At 45.5% G+C, this 22,120-nt stretch overlaps 1 long non-coding RNA gene across 1 annotated transcript in view; it reads left to right on the forward strand.

The window, feature by feature from the left end:
- Positions 1-22,120, forward strand: part of LOC126059005 (uncharacterized) — a 30,403-nt gene that overhangs the window by 6,209 nt on the left and 2,074 nt on the right. The window lies entirely within an intron of this gene.

The following is a 22,120-nucleotide window of genomic DNA, read 5'->3' on the forward strand; positions in this document are numbered from 1 at the left end:
GAAGGTGCGGCCTGCAGGAGGGCACTGCACCTGGAGGCTGCCCAGGGCCCCGGGCGAGGCCCGGGCTGGAGCGGGCGCAGAGTTTGCAAGGCCAGCCCAGTGGGCCGGTATTGTGAGGTCAGAGGCTGCCAGGCCCAGCTGCCTATGCCTCTAGACTTGTGCACGGCCTGGCCTCTGCCTGGAATGTCTGACCCTGCTCTGCCTAGCCATCCCTGCTCTCAAGACGCTCCTCCCTGAAGCTGCCTCACGCCCCTGGATGCTGCTCGCTGCCTACAAGGTACCAGCGGGTGCTAGGTCCCAGCTGGTGGTCCCTCCCCGTTGGAGCCCTTACCACAGGTCTCTGCGGTGCTCTCTGTTGCTGTTCCTTTCATTTTACTGTGCGGGCAGGGACCCCCAGCATCCAGCGATGTGCCTAAGGCCAGTGTGGTAGGTAGTTGAGATGTTTGTTTAGTATAGAATGAAAACTCACCACCTACTTCCTGGCCAGGCGCCCCTCTCCTTCAATCTTGGGCCTGCCTGATGAGTCTTTTGGTGTCCTCTGGGGACGCTCTGGCTGGGACACCTGCCTGTGGTTTCTTCTGATCCCAGGCCTTCAGGGTCTTGCTAGGCCTGCATTGTTGGCCCTGAGCCCCCTGTATGAGCACCTGGCTTCCTGCAACTCAGCTTGCCCATGTCTGATGATGAAGGACCCTCTAGGTCCAGATCCTCTGGTGGCAGCAGCCCCTCCAAATCTTCCTGACTTTAGGCCTTCAAGAACCCAAGACTGCATCCCTCTTCTGGTTTCAAGAGCTCAAGGTCTCCCCTTCCAGACGCTCAGTCTGCATCGCGCTCCTCTCTCTCAGCGCTGTCTGTGCAGAGAGCTCAGTGGGACTGGCTGGGGGGCTGAGGAATGCCATGTCCTTGTGACCTCCCCAGGTTCTGCGGGTGGCAGCTCTCAGGCCTTTTTGGGGGCCAGGAGGCTGGGAAAGTCCAGGGATAGATCAGAGCAGAATTCTGGTGGGCCAAAAGGGGGAGAAACCGGCCTAGGCTGGGGCAACCTGAGTTGAGCATTCCACTGGACCTCATAATGGGGGGCCAGCCCCCACCCGCCCTGATGCCTGAGACTGTGATCCTGCTGAGCCACTGCAGATCCTGGACCAGGCCATCACCCTCTTCAGTGGGACAGGCCCCCACACCCTCTGTTCAGGGGTGCACCCCAGTATAACCTTCCCATTGTCCCCTCAGCTCTCTCCCTGTTGTCCTGACCCTATTGTCTGCCTTCTCCTCCGGTTGGTGCCACCTTTGCTGTCTGTTTCCCGTCATAGTGGTGCTTTTTTCCTCCACATATGCACTGAGAGCTGGCTGTGTGGCAGCACTGTGATAGGAGATGAGGTTCAGTGCTGCTCAAACTCAGGCATTGTCCCTGCCTAGTAGGCCCTACTGTATAGTCGGCAAGCAGGAACTCATCGAATAGCCACATGGACAGTCACATTGCAGCTGGGCCATGTGGGGAGAAACGCGGTGCTTGGATTAGACCCCACAGAGAAGTCGGCCGTCCCTGCGGAAGTGATGGCTGACATTATGAAGTGAAGGGCAGAGTGGGGACAAGCTCTCCGACAGAGTGACAGCCTGTGCATTGGCCATGGGGGTGCACTGCACGGGGGGAACTGAGAGAAGGCATGTGGGGGACCACAGAGAGTGCAGGGAGTGGATGTGTGTGCTGGGAGGGCAGAGGGGTTAGGTCTGTGGCTGTGCACTGACGTGGATCTTCAACCTGAGAGCCTCGGGAAGTCCTTGAATGGTTCCAAAGAAAGGGGTGTGGGGATAGATCAGAGGGAAAGACTGCTGTGCGGAGCAGACTAAGGGGGCCGCCATGGTCATCCAAGAGGTGAGGGTGGCAGTGGGGAGAAGTGGACAGATCTGAGAACTGTTTAGCAGGCATGGATAGGTCTTTGTGAGGTTGAAGGAGGGGTGAAGGAAAAAGACCAGTTTGGAAGGAAGTTTACCAAGAGCCGGGTTTGACTGTGCTTGCTAAGAGCGAGACGCCCTTGAGGCAGCCGAGAAGCTCTGTCCAGGAGGCAGTAGGCATATGGCTCTTCTGAGACTTTCTGGCTACCAGAGGTAGTGAACAGATTCTCCCTTCTCTTCCCCCTTCTCCTCTCAGAGCCTGGCACCAGGCCAGATACAGCCCCCGACCCGGCCATGGCTAAGGCCCCTGCCACCATGGGTCTTCTGGGAGCTGCAGGGTGTAGGAGATGTCCTCAGAAGACCCCCCGGCTCCCAGAGCATTCCCTTCAGCCTCCTGCTCCTTTCTCTGCACGCCCCTCCTCTGGGCCTCATTGCTTCTCTCTACTCTTATTTTCTCCTCATCCCAATTTGCTTGCCGTGTTTTGGGCTATGTTGTTTATACACAAGTGTCCTTTGGCATCCAGATCTGTCGAGTTTGAGTTTTGAGTTTGGGATTGAGCAAAAGTTTGGAGAGCAAGGGTGAAAAATTTATTCACACCAGTTGGGACTGTGTGTTTGGGGGTGAGTCTGGGGCGTGGGAGACATTGGGTCTCTATGCTGCCTTTGGTCCAGCTGTCTGAACCCCTTGAGGACATTGCTTTGGGGCAGCACACTTCAGGGCAGCATGGGACACCCAACCGCAGGGATCAGCCCCGCGGGGAGGTGATTGGACCCAGCGTCTCCCAGTGTCCATGCAGCTGAGGTCCAGCTGGTGTCTCCCTTCGCACACTCATTTGGAATCCGATGCACACCTCCTTGAGTGTCTTCCCATCAGTGTGTGCTGAGTCAGAGCCCTCCCTCTGTTCCTGGGCCAGTGGCTTCTGCACAGTTTGTCCCCTTTTGGATTTGCCTCATTAGATTCAGCTGATTGTTCCAGTTTGGTGAGGCTGTAAGGGATCTTTGCTCCCTGAGCCTCTTGGCTTTGGATTCTTGGCAGGTTTAACAAGCTTCCTTCTAAAACTGTCTTTCAAGGCAGACAATTGCTGAAGGACAGCGTCTCTCCTCCTAGAGCTGCAGTGCCCAGAGTGGGCAGTTCTAAAGAACAGAACTTACTCTCTTGCAGTTCTAGAGGCTAGGAGTCTGAATTCATGGGGCCCACAGGCCCTTGCTCTCTCTTGGCTTTAGGTTCTGATCCTTCCTCATCTCTCTCAGCTTCTGGCAGCCTGGGCATTTCTTGGCATTCCTTGATTTGTCCACGGATCCTAACATGCTTCTTCCTCTGTGCATGTCTCTTTTTCCGTGTCTGTCCTCTTTTGTGGAGCCTGGTGGCATAGTGGTTAAGAGCTTGGCTGCTAGCCAACAGATCAGCAGTTCGAATTCACCAGCTGCTCCTTGGAAACCGTATGGGGTTCTACTCTGTCCTTTAGGGTTGCTATGAGTTGGAATCGACTCCATGGCAATGGGTTACAGGTCCTTTTTTATAAAATGCCACTCAGAAGGGATTAGGGTCAGGACCCACTCTACTCTAGTATGACTTCGTTAACTGATTACATCTGTAAAGAAAATTCCCATTTCCCTAAACAAGGTCACATTCACAGGTACAGAGGTTAGGACTTCAGTATGTCTTCTTTGGGGAGCACAATTCAATCCGTGACAGCCAGGGGTCTCTCATCTAGAGCCTCCTGCCCGAGTCCAGCCCCATCTTACCTCTGTCCACCAGGACCATCTGTGCCATGCTATCTGGGCAAGTGACCCCCATCCTGCCTGCTGCTCAGGCTGACCAGCCTGAGGTCACAGCCTGCTGCTGGCCAGGAGCTCTAGGGGGGACCCTCAGCGGAGCCCCCTCCTTCTCTCTGTCTCCACCTCACACAGTGAAAGGGCCACTGTGACATTTGGTGAGTGCCTGCTGTATGCCAGGCTTTGCTGTAATAGACAGAGGAAGGAACCAGCACGGCTGTGCCTGCCATTCCCCCACACTCTCAGCTGTTGGGGTCAGGGCACAGCTGGGCATGCTAACTGCTCACTCTCTCTTCCCACTGCAGCCTCACCCCTCTGCTTCAGCCTCTGTCTACACAGCTATGAGGGAGGGATGTCAGGCAACGTCCTGGGGGAGGACAGGGCTACACACACCCTGTTTTGTATCCCAGAGCCCAGCACAGGCCCTGCACATAGTGGGGGCTCAATAAATGCATGAGTGCATTTTTATTTGACCTTTTTTCTTTTTTCTAAGAGAATCCCCCTTGAAGCTGGAAAAGGTGTGGTGTGGACCAGCAGTAGAAACACATAAGGTGCTAAGTGGCCTTCTGTGTGTCTGGGACAGACGTGCCCCTAGATTCCTTGGGAACCAGTCATCCCCAGACTGGTCTGGAGGGGGAGGGAAGGCAGGTGCTCTGAGAGTAGGAACCTGCTTCTCTCTCCAGGCCCTGCCCATCTGGATCTGGGCAGAGGGGCAGAGGAAAGGCCCTTGAGGTCGAGGCTGGAGGCAGAGTCTGTTGGGAGTGTGGCACTTGGCCACCAACACAGAGGTCTGCCTTTTCCCTGCCCCCACCCCATGCTGCTGCCAGCTTCACTGCCCCAGCCATGCCCTCAGTTAATCCCCATGCCTCCTTCAGACCTCAGCTCACGGGCTACCCCTTAGGGACCCTGCCCCATCACACTAGCTGCTCCTTAGGAAGCAGTCTCACAGGGCAGTTACAAGCCCAGCATCCCTTCAGTCCCACTGTCAGCTAGGGCAGGCCCCCGACCCTCTGTGTCTCTGTTTCTTCATCTGTCCAGTGGGGACAGTTAAGTTCCTTCCTCATACTGCTGTGTGAGGGTTCATGTAATGTGTGTAAAACAGGGAGCTGTCACTACATTTTCTTTTCAGCCCCTGGAACTTGGAAGCCCTCTAAGTGCCAGACACTCTCATGGGTCCTAGAGGACACAGCTGTACAGCCCAGACATGGCAGAGCCTCTGCTTTCTCTCTGGCCACTGTTTATATGGCTGGGAGCTACCTGGCACTTGGCCAGCTGGAAGCTGTTGAGGGATGGCGTGCACTGGGGCTCCCCAGCCTTGTCCCCTGCCCAGAGGGAGTTCACAGGTCTGGGCATAAGAGACAGTGGGCAGAGAGGTTACCGGGCCTGGGGTCTGACAGACCTGAGTGAGGGTCCGTGCTCTGCTTGTTACCACTGGGTAACTTTTATGCCTCACTTTGCTCGTTTGGGACTGTTTTTGGGCTATTCACTCTGCAGCAGGCCTCGAACCCCTTCTCTCACTGGCGGGGAGCCGGAGAAGCCTTGCGGCTGCGGAGGTAGTGTTGTATCAGGGACAACAGGCAATACACAGATAGATGGACGATGGGCCTTGAGGAGATGGGCACCACAAGGAGAAAGAAGAGTGACGGGGGGGAGGTGCTTGACGTCTGACCAGGTGACGTGTGGGAAGACACCTGAAAGAAGTGAAGAAAAGGAACAAAGATGTTAGGGGATGACACCTTCTGGACTGCAGAACAGCCAGTGCAGAGGCCCTGAGGCATCTGGGTGTGATGCTGAGGGCATCAGGGAGGCTGTGTGGTGGGGTGGGACTGGCCAGGGACAGAGTGGGGAGCTGAGTCAGGGGTCCAGATAGGGTCCTGCCGGTTGTCATGGGGACTTTGATTTTATACCCAGTGCAGCAGAAAGGCTGGGAGTGTATAGAGCATGGCAAGGAGCTATTCTCAGTGTGTAAAGTGGTAGTAGTAGCAGCGGCGTGGGAGCGTGTCCAACTTGAGGGGGGATAATGTCAATCAACATCAGCCTGAGGCCGATTCCTGTGAGGTGGAGATCAGACATACCTCTATTCACCAAACTTTTTACCAATTCTGACACCAGCTGTCCTCCCCACAGCACTCTGTCCTTCTCTGCTGGGTTCATAATCCGTTGCAATGGCCACACATAACTCACAAACCATACTTACAGTTAAGTGGTTTATTAAGGAAGTAATAGGGTACAACTTAGGATTGGGATCAACAAGCTACAACTGGAATCAGGATCAGGAGGCGTTTAGACATTCTGGAACACTCCCTGGAAGACAGCACATTCCTCGCTTCTTCAGTGCAGAACTGCTCTCTCAGCCATGCAAAAAAGCAGTCCCTTCTGTCTGGCGTGCATGTCCCCTCTCAGCTGTGCAGGATTCATCTCACCCCTTCAGGACAGGCTGCCTCTTGGCCCCCTCCGGACAGGCCTCTCTGCCTTTGGTCTCCCTGCTGTCATTCTGCCACAGGGCCCCTTCTGGACCTTTTGCCATCTTCAGTGTTACAACCCTTGACCTGTGTTACAGCTATTTTAGGAGGTTCCTTGCTTCCTCTCTCACTGCTTCTTCTTTCTTCTCTCCTCTTTCTTCCTTCTGCTTCCATCTGCTTCCTGTCTGAAAAACCTCTGTGGGGTTGGTTGCATATATACACACACACACAAAAAAAATACACAAAGTCCTTGTCAATTTCAAGACATGGCCCTCCCACCAGGGCCACAAAATGACCAATCCCTTCTCAGTAGGCCACAGATGCTTAGTTTGCATAATAGGCTATAGTCACTTCATTTGCATGGTATGTACTCACTTCGTTTGCATGGTGTATTGAGCAATCCCATTTGAAAGTGAGTTGTCCATTGTGTTAATGAGGCATAATTAGGTTATGTTAATGAGGATTAGGGTGGAATGCACCGTTCTTTCTTGAGTCACACCTTTTATCGTAAAAGAGATATAAAGGAGAGAGAAGCGAGCAGAGAAGAGTGACCTACTGCCATCAAGAAAGAATAGCTGGGAGCAGAGTGCATCCTTTGGACCCAGGGTCCCTGCACTGAGAACCTACTAGACCCAGGGAAAGATTGATGCCAACATACGTAGAGATCTCCAAGGAACGCCAGGCCCACAGATGTTGAATGGAGACAAGGACCTTCCCCCAGAGCCGACAGAAAGAAAGCCTTCCCCTAGAGCTTGTACCCTGGATTTGGACTGCTAGCCTCCTAAACTGTGAGAGAATAAATTTCGGTTTGTTAAAACCATCCGCTTGTGGTATTTCTGTTATAGCAGCACTAGATAACTACGACATGCCCCAACTCCATTTGTTCATAAGTCTTTTGGGTTTTATCACACAGTTTTGCATAAAGCAGTGGTTGTTAAATCATGTATGTTCCCATCACAGAACTGGCAGTATACTTATTTATATTCTAGTTTAATTAGAGCCTAGGAACATGCATTCACTCACTGACTTTTTGATGAAGGATCAAGTCTGTTTTCTTTGGTGTGTGGGTTGGTTGTCTGGAGTTCCCTGTCATTACTTACTGTTTACAGTGTGATTTCTTTGAAGTTGAGCAAACTAATCTGAGTATGGAATCCTTTTAAATTTATATATATATTTTCCAATCTTTTCTGTCAAAAAGTAGTCTTGGAGGTGTGGCCAGATGGTGGAGTGGTAAGATGCTTCCTGTGGTCCCTTTTATAACAAGACTCAAAAAAACAAGTGAATTGATTATATATGACAATCCAAGAGCCCTGAACATCAAAGACAAAGTTGAGGAATTGGACTGAGCAGCAGGGGGAGGGAGAGACAGTTCAGAAGCAGTGAGGAGTTGCCAGACCTGGTCAGTACTGGCACCCTATAGGCTGGATCAGCTAGCACAAGTGATGAGGCAAGCAGTGGTGCTCAGGATGAGTTTTCCACATGAGGAGAGGCCAAGTGGCAAAGAGTCTGCACAAACCTCCAGGACCAGCAAGAAACAGTGTTCAGTCAGCAAAAGATAAGTACAAGTGTCTAATCTACTGCACAGATAAAAAAAAAAAAACCCTTTTGATAAGTATCTCCTCTCTCCCATTTATCTGCCCCCCTCTCTGCTCTGCTCTGGGTCACAGTCTGCCTCAGCAAATGCTTGCTCCCTGGGCCAGAAGTAGGACCCATTGCGTGTCCTGAGCCATTCTCCTGGCTTTGGAGAGGGAACAAATTAACAAACAGGAAGAAATAATCTGCCAGCTCCCCTAAGCCAGGAACTCAGGGCAGACACAGCCGCTTTGCCTAGGCACAGGCATAAGGGGTCCACAGACTTTGAACGCGTTTCACCCCTGCGTAGACTCGTATAGGCCTATTTCAAAAGTGTACGCCCACATTAGCACAGTATAACAGGGTATATACCTGAAGCCTATTTTCATCTGTATCTGCTATAAGGGAGAGTGGCAGATTTGTGATATTTGACACCACCCTGCCCGTTAAGCAGTGTCCCCACCTACCCACATCAGGGGCCTAAGGACTGGTGGCTGTACCCACTCCACTGAACCACCTGAGACAGGGGTCCAAGAATAAGTGGTGACTTCCAGTCCTTACAGCAACAGCATTGGGTACCCATAGTCTGACTGCAAAACCCACCTACTACATGCTGCAGGGAACAGGGACATGCCTTCCACCCAGACACTCAGGGGCAGCAGTCAGCCCCCTGCCTTGATCAGCGCATGACCGCCTACTGGAGCCAGATACCTGTGCCTACTCCAATCACCCCTGCTCATCTAGGACTAGGTGAGAGCCTGCACCACACACTCAGTGACTGACAACCTGAACACCTGAGCTGAATCCACACAAGGAAAGTAAACAGACTACTGGGCTCACATACCTAGTAACAGCTCTAGCCACCTGGAGACAGGACATGAGAGCTTCAAAGACACCAATAATCAAACTAGGTCACACGACCAGCCTATTTGGGCATATCAAAACAAAACAAGAAGCTAGGACACAGTAAACAAACATAAATATAATAACTTATTGATGGCTCAGAGACAACAGTCAATACCAAGTCATATAAAGAGGCAGACCATGATGGCTTCAGCAAGCTCCCAAAACAAAGAATCAAGAAATCTTCCTGATGAAGAGAACTTCCTAGAATTACCAGAGGTGGAATACAAAAGATTTATATACAGAACTCTTCAAGAGATTATGAAGGAGATCAAGCAAAATGCAGAACAAGCCAAGGAACACACAGACAAAGCATTAGAGGAACTTAAGAAGATTAGACAAGAGCATAATGACAAATTTAATAGGCTGCAAGAATCCACAGACAGCAAACAGAAATCCAGAAGATTAACAACAAAATTCCAGAATTAGACAATTCAATAGAAAGTCATAGGAGCAGAATTGAGGCAATGAATTCAGAATTAGTGAGACTGAAGATAAAGCACTCGACACCAACATGTTTGAGGGAAAACCAAATAAAATAATTAAAAAAAAATAAAGAAACCCTAAGAATTATGTGGGACTCTATCAATAAAGAGGAATAACCTATAAGTGACTGGAGTACCAGAACGGGGGGGATAACAGAAAATACAGAGAGAATTGTTGAAGATTTGATGGCAGAAAACTTCCCAGATATTGTGAAAGATAAGAAGATATCTATCCCAGATGCTCATTGAACCCCATGCAAGGTAGATCCCAAATGAAAGTCACCAAGACATGTTATAATCAAACTTGCCAAAACCAAAGACAAAGAGAATTTTAAGAGAGGCTAGGGATAAATGGGAAACCCTAGTGGTGTATTGGTTAGGAACTATGGCTGCTAACCAAAAGATCAGCAGTTTGAATCCACCAGGTGCTCCTTGGAAATCATGTGGGGCAGTTCTACTCTGTCCTATCAGGTCGCTATGAGTTGAAATTGACTTGATGGCAATGGGTCAATGGGTTAGGGATAAATGAAGTCACCAACAAAGGAGAGTCAATAAGACTAAGCTCAGACTACTCAGCAGAAACCATGCAGACAAGAAGGTGATGGGATGACATATATAAAACCTTGAAGGAAAAAAATTGCCAGCCAAGAGTTATATATCCAGCAAAACTGTCTCAAATATGATGGTGAAATTAGGGCATTTCCAGATAAACAGAAGTTTAAGGAATATGTAAAAACCAAACCAGAATTACAAGAAATATTAAAGGGAGTCCTCTGGTTAGAAAATCAGTAACATCAGATAATAACCCAAGACTAGAACATGAGACAGAGCAACCAGATACCAACCCAGACAGGGAAGTGACAAAAATAAATCAAAGCTAAAACACTGAAAACAGGGAAACAGAGACATCAATGTGTAAAAGACAACAACATTAAAACAAAAAAGAGGGACTAAAAAATGTAGTCATAGATCTTTCATATGGAGAGGAAATCAAGGCAATATGAAGAATTAAAAGATTGGTTTAAACTTAGAAAAATAGGGGTAAATATTAAGGTAACCACAAAGGAAACTAACAATCCTACACATCAAAATAAAAAGCAAGAAAAATATAAAGACTCAGCAAATACAAAATCAGCAACAATGAAAAAGATGAAAAGAAAATGCACAAAGAAAGATGACTCGGCACAGAAAATTAAGTGGAACAAAGAAACTGTGAACAACACACACAAAAAAAGACATCAAAATGACAGCACCAAACTCATATTTATCAATAATTACGCTGACTGTAAGTGGACTAAATGCACCAATAAAGAGACAGAGAGTGGCAGAATGGATGAAAAAAACATGATCTGTCTGTATGCTGCCTACAAGAGACACACCTTAGACTTAAAGGCACAAACTAAAACTCAAAGGATGGAAAAAATGTATCAAGGAAACAACAGTCAGAAAAGAGCAGGAGTGGCAATATTATCCTCTGACGAAATAGACTTTAAAGCAAAATCCACCACAAAGGATAAGGAAGGACACTATGTAATGATTAAAGGGTCAATACACCAGGAGGACACAACCATAATGCATAAAACAAACTAACAGCATTGAAAAGAGAAATAGACAGCTCCACAATAATAGTAGGAGACTTCAACACACTATTTTCAGTGAAGGACAGAACACCCAGAAAGAAGCACAATGAAGACATAGAAGAACTAAATGTCACAGTCAACTAGCTTGATCTCATAGACATATACAGAACACTCTAAACAGCAGCCAAGTATACTTTCTTTTCCAACACACATGGAACATTCTCCAGAACAGACCACATAGTAGGCCACAAAGCAAGCCTTAACAGAATCCGAAACATCAAAATATTACAAAGTATCTTCTCTGACCATAAAGCCATAAAAGTAGAAATCAATAACACAAACAGCAAGGAAAAAAAAAAATACATGGAACTGAACAACGCCTTGCCCATTAAGGATGGAAAAAAGAAATTCATGGACTCAAATGAGAAAGAAAACACATCCTACCAGAACATTTAGAACACAGCAAAAGCAGTGCTCAGAACTCAATTTATAGCAATAAATGCACGCATTCAAAAAGAAGAAAGGGCCAGAATTAAAACATTAACCCTACACCTTGAATGAGTAGAAAAAGAGCAGCAAAAGCAGCTCTTGGTCACCAGAAGAAAGGAAATAATAAAAATTAGGGCAGAATTAAATGAAACAGAATAGAAAAAGAATTGAAAGGGCTAACAAGGCCAAAAGCTGGTTCTTTGAAAAGATCAACAAAATTGATAAATCATTTGCCAAATGGACAAAAGAAAAACAGGAGAGGAGGCAAATAACCTGAATAAGAAATAAGGTGGGTGATATCACAACAGATCCAACTGAAATTAAAAGAATCATAACAGAATACTATGAAAAATTGTATTCCAATGAATTTGAAAACCTACAGGAAATGGACAAATTTCTGAAACACCCTACCTACCTAAACTAACACAAACAGAGGTAGAACAATTAAAGAAGAGATTGAAAAGGTAATTAAAAACTCCCAACAAGCAAAGGCCCTGGCCCTGACTTCTTCACTGGAGAATTCTACCAAACTTTCAGAGAAGAGTTAATACCACTACTACTAAAGGTATTTCAGAGCATAGAAAAGAATGGAATACTCCCAAACTCATTCTATGAAGCCAGCATAAGCCTGATACCAAAGCCAGGTAAAGACACCACAAAAACATTACAGACCAATATCCCTCAGGAACATAGATGCAGAAATCCTCAACAAAATTCTAGCTAATGGAATTCAACAACATATCAAAAAATAATTCACCACAACCAAGTGGGATTCATACTAGGTATGCAGGGATTTTTTTTTTTTTTTTAATATAGGGATGTTCAACATTAGAAAAACAATTAATATAACCCGTCACATCAATAAAACAAAAGACAGGAGGCGGTCATGCTCTCCAGACCTTCTGTTGACACAGGACAGGAACCATCCCTGAAGACAACTCATCAGACATGAAAGGGACTGGTCAGCGGGTGGGAGAGAGACGCTGATGAAGAGTGAGCTAATTATATCAGGTGTACACTTGAGATTGTGTTGGCAACTCTTGTCTGGAGGGGGGATGGGAGGATAGAGAGAGAGGGAAGCCGGCAAAATTGTCAAGAAAGGAGAGACTGAAAGGGCTGACTCAAGACGGGGAGAGTAAGTGGGAGTAGGGAGTGAGATGTATGTAAACTTATATGTGACAGACTGATTGGATTTGTAAACGTTCACTTGAAGCTTAATAAAAGTTATTATAAAAAAAAAAAAAAAAAAACAAAAGACAGGAACCACATGATCTTATCAATTGATGCAGAAAAGGCATTTGGCAAAGTCCAACACCCATTCATGATAAAAACTTTCAGCAAAATAGGAATAGAAATTTTTCAACGTAATAAAGGGCATTTATTTTTTTTTTATACAAAAGCCAACATCATCCCAAATGGAGAGTCTGAAAGCATTTCCCCTGGGAACAGGAACCAGACAAGGATGTCCTTTATCACCACTCTTATTCAATTTTGTGCTGAAGGTCCTAGCCAGAGCAATTAGGCTAGAAAAGGAAATAAAGGGCATCCAAATTGGTAAGAAAGGAGTAAAAGTACCTCTATTTGCAGATGATATGATCTTATATGCAAAAAACCCCAAAGAATTCACAAGAAAACTATTGGAATTAATACAAGATTTCAGCCAAGTACCAGGATACAAGATAAACATACAAAAACCAGTTGGATTCCTCTACACCAACAAAGAGAACTTCGAAGAGGAAATCATCAAATCAATATCATTTACAATAGCCCCCAAGAAGGTAATTTACTTAGGAATAAATCTAACCAGAGACGTAAAAGACCTATACAAAGAAAACTACAAGACAGTACTGCAAGAAACCAAAAGAGACCTACATAACTGGAGAAACATACCTTGCTCATGGATAGAAAGGCTCAACATTGTGAAAATGTCAGTTCTACCCAAAGCAATCTACAGACACAATGCAATCCCCATCCAAATTCCAACGACACTTTTAAATGAGATGGAGAAACAAATCACCAACTTAATTTCGAAAGGGAAGAGGCCCCAGATAAGTAAAGCATTGACAAAAAGAAGAGGCCTCACACTGCCTGATTTTAGAACCTTTTATACCACCATGGTAGTCAAAACAGCCTGGTACTGGTACAACAGACACATAGACCAATGGAACAGAATTGAGAATCCAGATGTAAATTCATCTACCTATGAGCAGCTGATATTTGACAGAGGCCCAAAGTCCATTAAATGGGGAAAACACAGTCTCTTTAACAAATGGTGCTGGCATAACTGGATATCCATTGGCAAAAAAATGAAACAAGACCCATACCTCACACCATGCACAAAAACTAACTCAAAATGGATCAAAGACCTAAATGTAAAATCTAAAATGATAAAAATTATGTAAATAAAAATAGGGACAATGCCAGGAGCCCTAGTATATGGTGTAAACAGTATACAAAACATTACTAACAATGCACAAACACAGAAGAGAAACTAGATAACTGGAAGCTTCTAAAAATCAAACACGCCATCAAAAGACTTCACCAAAAGAGTAAAAACACAACGTACAGACTGGGAAAAAATGTTTGGCTACGACATCTGATCAGGGCCTAATCTCTAAAACCTAAAATATACTGCAAAATTTCAACACAAAAAGGCAAATAACCCAATTTAAAAGTGGCAAAGCATATGAACAGACACTTCACCAAAGAAGACATTCAGGTGGCTAACAGATACATGAGGAAATGCTTACGATCATTGGCCAGACAAAGAATAGACTGGGCTAAAAAAAAAAAGAAGACATAAAATGATACTTGTGAAGAGTGTGCCTCTTAGTTCAAGTAGATACATGAGGCAAGATGGGCAGCTCCTGTCCAGGGGCGAGATGAGAAGGAAGAAGGGGATAGAAGCTGCTTGAACGGACACTGGAAATCTGGGGTGGAAGGGAGGAGTGTGCCATCGCATTACAGGATGGCAGCCAGGGTCACATAACAATGTGTGTATAAATTTTTGTATGAGAAATTAACTTCAGCTGTAAACTTTCATCTAAAGCACAATTAAAAAAAAAAAAGTAGTCTCCTGTACTCATAGTTCAACACAAAATTTTTTTTGCAACATTATTATTTCTTTTACTTTGTAGTGTTTTTCTGATCACAAGAGTTATACATCGTAAGAATGGCACGGGGGCGGCGCCTGGCCTTTAATTTCACAAAAGGGAAGGAGAATCAAGATCAGCAGCCCAAGACTGATTCCTGTGAGGTGGAGATCAGACATCCCTTCTCTCTCTACCATTTTTGCCAATTCTGACACCAACTGTCCCTCCCACAGCACTCTCTACTTTTCTGCTGGGTTTGATAATTCATTGCAGTGGCCACACCTAACTCACAGACAATACTCTGTGGAATTTATTAGGGAAGTAACAGGTTACAATTCTGGTTGAGGACCACTCAGGATATAGTTCTTCCATCAGGACAGCTTCTTCCCAGCTGTGTTCACAGGCATGCCTCTCTCTGGCCCCTCAGCCTCTGCCCTGATTAGGCAAGTGTTACAAAGCTCTTTTAGCTCTGCCAATAAGTGCCCAAAGGCACCCCACTCCACCAGCAAGCCTCAGCCCAAAGGTGCTCAGCTCTAGCTCTGTGGGTGGCAAACCTAGCTCCCCCAAATGCCCTGAGACACCCCACTCCTCCAGCAAGCCTCCCGCCTAAAGGCACTCAGCCTTCTCACTCCATGGACTGGGAAGCCCACTGTGCGGTTTCCTGCCGATTTCTCCTGCCAGTCTCTCCTGCCACTGTTTTTCTGCCTCCAAGTCTCGCCGTCTTCACTGTTACGGCTGTCTGTCTCCTGGGTCCAGGAGCTTCTCAGCGCAGGGGTCCCAGGTCCAAAGGAGGCGCCCTCCACTCCTGATTACTCTTCCTTGGTGGTGGTGAGATCTTCTTCTGCTCTAGAATTGGCTCTCTCTTAAGGCAAAACTGACCAGTCCCCTTGGTGGGCCAGAATTACCTTAATTGCACAGTCCCATCAGATCACTTGGGTGGGAGTTACTTGTCTAGAAGGGCCACATTAAGTAATTCATTGCCCTGCAAACACAGAAATTATAAAATTGTGAATTATAATGTTTACTTAGTTAAACTCTCCATAATTACGCTACCATGAGGAAGTCATTTTTCACAAACATGTTCACATACAAACATACACGTATATTTCAAACCTTTAACATGTCTACCTCTTGGAAGTGGGATTATGAGGACTTTTATTTTCAATAAGTCTTGAAAACCTGAAAATTATCTATTCCTATTTATTTTTAAGGGCGCTCAGCAACTTTTTATTGTTTTTAAAGCATTCAACTTAGTTATCATAGAAGCAACAATTTTTTTCTTTTATTTTTTGTTTGTAGTTTTAAATTATAATAAGTCCAACTGGCTTATAAGGGTTTGGGATAGAACTCTGGCCTATCCCACAGCCCAGGTGGTGAAAACAGAGATGCAAGAGGGTCCCAGAGCCTGTGGCTGTAGGCAGGTAATGCCGCCTCGCGGTCAGCCGCCGACCCGGTCCCGTGCCGCCTCGTGGTCAGTTGCAGATAGGACGGTTGTGATCCACAGGGTTTCACTGGCTGCCCTTCTGTAGTAGAGACTGCCAGGCCTTTCTTCCGAGTCCGTCTTAATCTGGAAGCTCTGTTGAAACCTGTTCGGGGTCACAGTAACACAAAAGCCTTCACTGGTAGGTGGGTGGTGGCTACAAACAAGGTGCATTGGCTGGGAATTGAACGGAGCCTCCAAAAGGGAGGGTGAGAATTCTACCACTGGACCACCGTTGCCCACTTTTATCAGTTGATAGGACTTAATCCAGCAAGCGGGTCAAGTGCGGCTCCGCAGCCCTGCAGTGAAGGAGCTGCAGGAGGGGCGGGAGGAAGAAGGGGCAGCAGCAACAGTGTCCAGTGTCCAGAGACCTTAAAGTAAGAGGGAGGGGACACAAGTATCCCTTGAATGGGAGATTCCTTAGCAAGAGCTGCTCTGGGCAGCGATAGGCCGAAGCCAGTGGAGGGCATGAACAGTGAGCAGAAGCCAGTGTGGCAGCATGGGGAATGGGGAGGATGACGGAGGGGGGAGGGAAGGGGAGGGAAGGGGAAAGCAGGTGTGAGGGACCTGCAGTGAGGGGCAGCCCACTGACTGAACAAGCGAGGAAGCATTGGTGATTGGGGGAGTCCCATTCCCCAAGGAGACAGAAAGCAGCAGGATCCATATCCCAGGATGGAGGGACTGGCCTTGAATGGGAGGGGGATGGCGCCCTGGGGTGGGAGTCACAAACTGTAAAGGCCAGATAGTAAGTAACTTAAGCTTTACAGCTCCATATGGTCTCTGTTGCTGCTGCTGCCCCTTCCTCCTCCTCCTTATCCTCAGCTGTTTTGGCTGTCACAAGGACTGTGGGATGCTATGGGCATTCATGGCAGAAATGCTAAGCCCTCCTACACTACGTAGGATCAAAAAAACAAAAACAAACCCATTGTCGTGGAGTCGATTCCGACGCATAGCGACCTTATAGGACAGAGTAGAACTGCCTCATAGGGTTTCCAAGGAGCAACTGGTGAATTTGAACTGCCAACATTTTGGTTAGCAGCCAAGCTCTTTAACTACTATGCCACCAAGGCTACACTATGTAGGACAGTTCCACACAATAGAGGATTTGTTCTGCCCAAATACAGAAGCTTCCTTATTGAGAAATACTTCATCTTCGAGGCATAGCCAATGAAGAGTGTTTTAGTTTCCAAATGTATTTATATTACATTATTATTGTTAATTTCTAATTTCATTACCAGAAAACAAGGTCAGCATGATATAAATTATTTGGAAGTTGTAATGGCTGAGGTTATGTGTTAACTTGGCTAGGCCGTGACTCTCAGTGGTTTGGCAGGTACTGTGTAATCATCCTTCGTCTTACGATCTGATGTAAGCAGCCAATCAGTTGAAAGAAGAATTTCTCTTGGCGGTGTGGCCTGTATCTAGTATACATGGATGGTCTGCAAATATCACTCTCTCTCGATCCTGCATCCAACTCATTACCCTTTGACCTCCAGTTCTTGAGATGCGAGTCAGCAGCCTGCCACCTGACCTGCAGACTTGGGGTTCATCAGCCCATCCAACCACATGAGTCAGGAGAAGCCTCCAGCCTAATGCTTGACCCCTGAACTTGGGACTTGCCAGCCCCTACAACTGCATGAGCCATGTCCTTGAAATAAATCTCTCTCTGTATATTTATATATAGGCTTCACTGGTTTTGCTCTTCTAGAGAACCCAGTCTAAGACAGAAGTTGTTAAAAAAATTTGTGGCCCGTTACATAATTAATTTTCATAAATATTCCATGCATGGGTGGTACTTTTCTATTTGTTGGGGAAATATACCTATACCTACATCTACGTGTATACCCAAAACCAAACCAACAAAACAAAAAAATGTGTACATATAATTGCTTTGTATGTCTACTTATCCATCCATTACCTGTTTCTGAGAGAGGTATGTCAGGATCTCCTACAACTGTGAATTTGTCATTTCAAGATAGAGAGGTAGTTAATGATAAAATAACAGCTCGTCAAGAAGATAAATCAATTCTGAACCTGTATATGTCTGTAACAATATAGCTCTAATACTTAATGAAACAAAAATTAACATAACTGTAAGAGGAAATAAACAAATCCACAGTTGTAGGAGATTGAGACACAGTGCTCTCAGAAACAAGTAGATCAAGAAGACAGACAGACAGACAGACAGACAGACAGACAGACAGACAGATAGATGAAACAGTTATCTATAGATGTAGATACAGGCGCCAATGGTTAAGTGCTCAGCTACTAACAGAATTGTTGTCAGTTTGAAGTCACCCAGTGGCTCAATGGGGGAAAGACCTGTGATCTGCTACCATGAAGATCACAGTCTAGAAAATCCTATGGGGCAGTCTACTCTGTCACATGGGTTGGTATGAGTTGGAATGGACTTGATGGCACCCAACTACAATGAATAATTTTTTAAAGGACATTGCTACGTATAGATTTTGGGACTTCTGTTTTTGTTCTGTGTAGTGTTGCTCAGGTTCACCCACGCTGCTTCACACAGCTGTCATCTTTCATTCCGATTGTTGTACCTTCTTCCATTGTGTAAGAGTACCACGGTTTATATGTCCATAGTCTTTTCTCTGGGCATTCAGGTTGTTTGTAAGTTTTTGCTAATGTAAGCAATTTCACTGTGAACACTCTGATACATGCCTCTGTCATACATATATAAGAATTTACCTTGGGCATACCTAGGGAGCAGAATTCTGGGTTGTAGGAAAGTGAGTTTTCATCTTTACAAGATAATGTCAAATTGGTTTTCCAAAGTGATTTACTAATTTCCATGCCTACCAGCAATGTGCAAAGTGATCATGTTGATATGTATCTTCTCCAACACTCGGTATTGATATCGTCAGACTTCTTAATTTTTCTCATTTGAATTAATGTTAATCTCATCAGGTCATTCCGCAAGTACTTATCGAGTGTTTACTCTGTGCCAGGCATTCCTTTAGAACGGGATTTGCATTCCATTGATAACTTAAGAGGTGGGACATCTCTTCCTGTGTTTACTGGCAATTTGCATTTACTCTTCTGTGAAACACCCATTGCAGGGTCTGCCGGGGTTTTAACTCTAGCAAGCATCCAGACTCACAAAAACACATGCGAAGCTATACTTGGCACCAGTCTATTTGGAAGAGTACAGGCCAGGAAGTGCTGGCAAGCAGCGGAGTGCTGGGCATTTCTTTTCTGCAGGAAGCCATGGAGCAGTTTCTGTAGCCAACAGGACTTTTCTTTTTTGGATCCCTAGGCAACAGCTCAGGATAGTTGTTGGAGCAGATAAAGGGGCTACTACGTGGTTTAAAGTCAGGAAAGGTGTGCTTCAAGGTTGTATATTTTCACTATACCTATTCAATCTGTGGATGTATGAAGTATGAATCTAGGAAAATTGGAAATCACCAAAAATGAAATGGAACGCATAAAGATCAATATCCCAGGTGTTAGTGAGCTGAAATGGACGGGTATTGGCCATTTTAAATCAGACAGTCATATGGTCTACTATGCCAGGAATGACAACTTGAAGAGGAATGGCATTGCATTCCTTGTCAAAAAGAACATTTCAAGATCTATCCTGAAGTACAGCATTGTCAGTGATAGACTAATTACCCATACGCCTACAAGGAAAAGCAGTTAATACGACCATTGTTCAAATATATGCACCAACCCCTAAGGCCAAAGATGAAGAAATTGAAGATTTTTACCAGCTTCTGCAGTCTGAAAGTGATCAAACATGCAATCAGGATGCACTGATAATTACTGGTGATTGGAATGCGACAACTGGAAACAAAGAAGGATCGGTAGTTGGAAAATATGGCCTTGGTGATAGAAATGATGCTGTAGATCGCCTGATAGAGTTTTGCAAGACCAACCACTTCATTGCAAATACCTTTTTTCACCAACACAAACCGTGACTGTACACATGGACCTCACCATATGGAATACACAGGAATCAAATCGACTACATCATCAGTCAGAACAACGCCAGCGGCTGACCGTGGAGCAGACCATCAATTGCTCCTTTGCAAGTTCAAGTCGATACTGAAGAAAATTAGAACAACTCAATGAGAGGCAAAGTACAACCTTGAGTATATCCCACCTGAATTTAGAGACCATTTCAAGAGTGGATTTGACGCGCTGAACGCCAATGACCGAAGACCAGACGTGCTGTGGAGTGATATCAAGGACATCATATGTGAAGAAATCAAGGGGTCGTTAAAAAAGACAGGAAAGAAGGAAAAGACCAAAATGGATGTCAGAAGAGACTCTTAAACTTGCTCTTGAACGTAGAGCAGCTAAAGCAAGAGGAAGAAATGATGAAGTAAAAGAATTGAACAAAAGATTTCAAAGGGCAGCTCGAGAAGACAAAGTAAAGTATTATAACGACATGTGCAAAGACCTGGAGATAGAAAACCAAAAGGGAGGAATACACTCAGCATTTCTCAAGCTGAAAGAACTGAAGAAAAACTCCAAGCCTTGAGTTGCAATAGTGATGGATTTTATGAGGAAAATACTAAATGACACAGGAAGCATCAAAAGAAGATGGAAGAAATACACAGAGTCATTATACCAAAAAGAATTGGTCTATGTTCAGCCATTTCAAGAGGTAGCAGATGACCAGGAACCGATGGTACCAAAGGAAGAAGTCCAAGCTGCACTGGAGGCATTGGTGAAAAACAAGCCTCCAGGAATTGACAGATTATCAGTTAAGGTGTTTCAACAAACAGATGCAGCGCTGGAAGTGTACACTTGTCTATGCCAAGAAATCTGGAAGACAGCTACCTGGCCAACCGACTGGAAGACATCCGTATTTATGCCTAGTCCCAAGAAAGGTGATCCAACTGAATGTGGAAATTATCAAACAATATCATTAATATTACAGGAAAGTAAAATTTTGTTGAAGATCATTCAAAAGCGGCTGCAGCAGTATATTGACACGGAACTGCCAGAAATTCAGGCTGGTTTCAGAAGAGGATATGGAACCAGGGATATCGTTGCTGATGTCAGAGGGGTCCCGCCTGAAAGCAGAGAATACCAAAAGGATGTTTACCTGTGTTTTATTGACTATGCAAAGGCATTTGATTGTGTGAATCATAACAAATTATGGATAACATTGCGGAGAATGGGAATTCCAGAACACTTAATTGTGCTCATGAGGAACCTTTACACACAGATCAAGAGGCAGTTGTTCGGACAGAACAAGGGGATACTGATTGGTTTAAAGTCAGGAAAGGTGTGCGTTGGCGTTGTATCCTTTCACCGTACCTATTCAACCTGTATGCTGAGCAAATAATCTGAGAAGCTGGATTAAATGAAGAAGAACGGGGCATCAGAATTGGAGGAAGACTCATTAACAACCTTTTCCCATTGAATTATCTTGGCACCTGTGCTAAAAGCTAATTGACCATTTGTGTGTAGATCCACTTCAGGATTCTCTATCCTGTTCCCTGTCTATTTCTGGATTCTCTATCCTGTTCCCTGTCTATTTCAGGATTCTCTAGCCTGTTCCCTGTCTCTTTCTGGATTCTCTAGCCTGTTCCCTGTCTCTTTCTGGATTCTCTAGCCTGTTCCCTGTCTCTTTCTGGATTCTCTAGCCTGTTCCCTGTCTCTTTCTGGATTCTCTAGCCTGTTCCCTGTCTACTTCTGGATTCTCTAGCCTGTTCCCTGTCTACTTCTGGATTCTCTAGCCTGTTCCCTGCCTACTTCTGGATTCTCTAGCCTGTTCCCTGTCTATTTCTGGATTCTCTGGCCTGTTCCCTGTCTATTTCAGGATTCTCTGGCCTGTTCCCTGTCTATTTCAGGATTCTCTGGCCTGTTCCCTGTCTATTTCAGGATTCTCTGGCCTGTTCCCTGTCTATTTCAGGATTCTCTGGCCTGTTCCCTGTCTATTTCAGGATTCTCTAGCCTGTTCCCTGTCTCTTTCTGGATTCTCTAGCCTGTTCCTTGTCTATTTCTGGATTCTCTGGCCTGTTCCCTGTCTATTTCTGGATTCTCTGGTTCTACTGGTCTGTATGTACATCCTTATCCCAGTATCACACTATCTTTTTTTCCCCCACAGACTCAGAGAACATTTATTTAACCTGGTCCTAGGCCTCCACACACCATTAGTTCTAGTCCTCAGAGGGTGATTTTCTTTTAAAAGGGTTCTGCTTAGGTCACTTCTCTGCTCAAAACCCTGTAGTGGTTCCCCACTGTCCTCCAAGTACAGTTCCAACTCCGTAGTGTGGAATTCTCAGGCTCCTGTACAAGCTCCCTTTCCTCTTCTGCTCAGAGGCTCCATATAGGTCTCTTCCCCCAGGTTTTTTTTTTTTTTTTTTTTCTTTTCTTAAATATTTTACTGTGTTTTCAGTGAAAGTTTACAAAGCAAACTAGG

Source organism: Elephas maximus, chromosome 15 (genome assembly GCF_024166365.1).
Source record: "Elephas maximus indicus isolate mEleMax1 chromosome 15, mEleMax1 primary haplotype, whole genome shotgun sequence".
NCBI classification, from domain to species: domain Eukaryota; kingdom Metazoa; phylum Chordata; class Mammalia; order Proboscidea; family Elephantidae; genus Elephas; species Elephas maximus.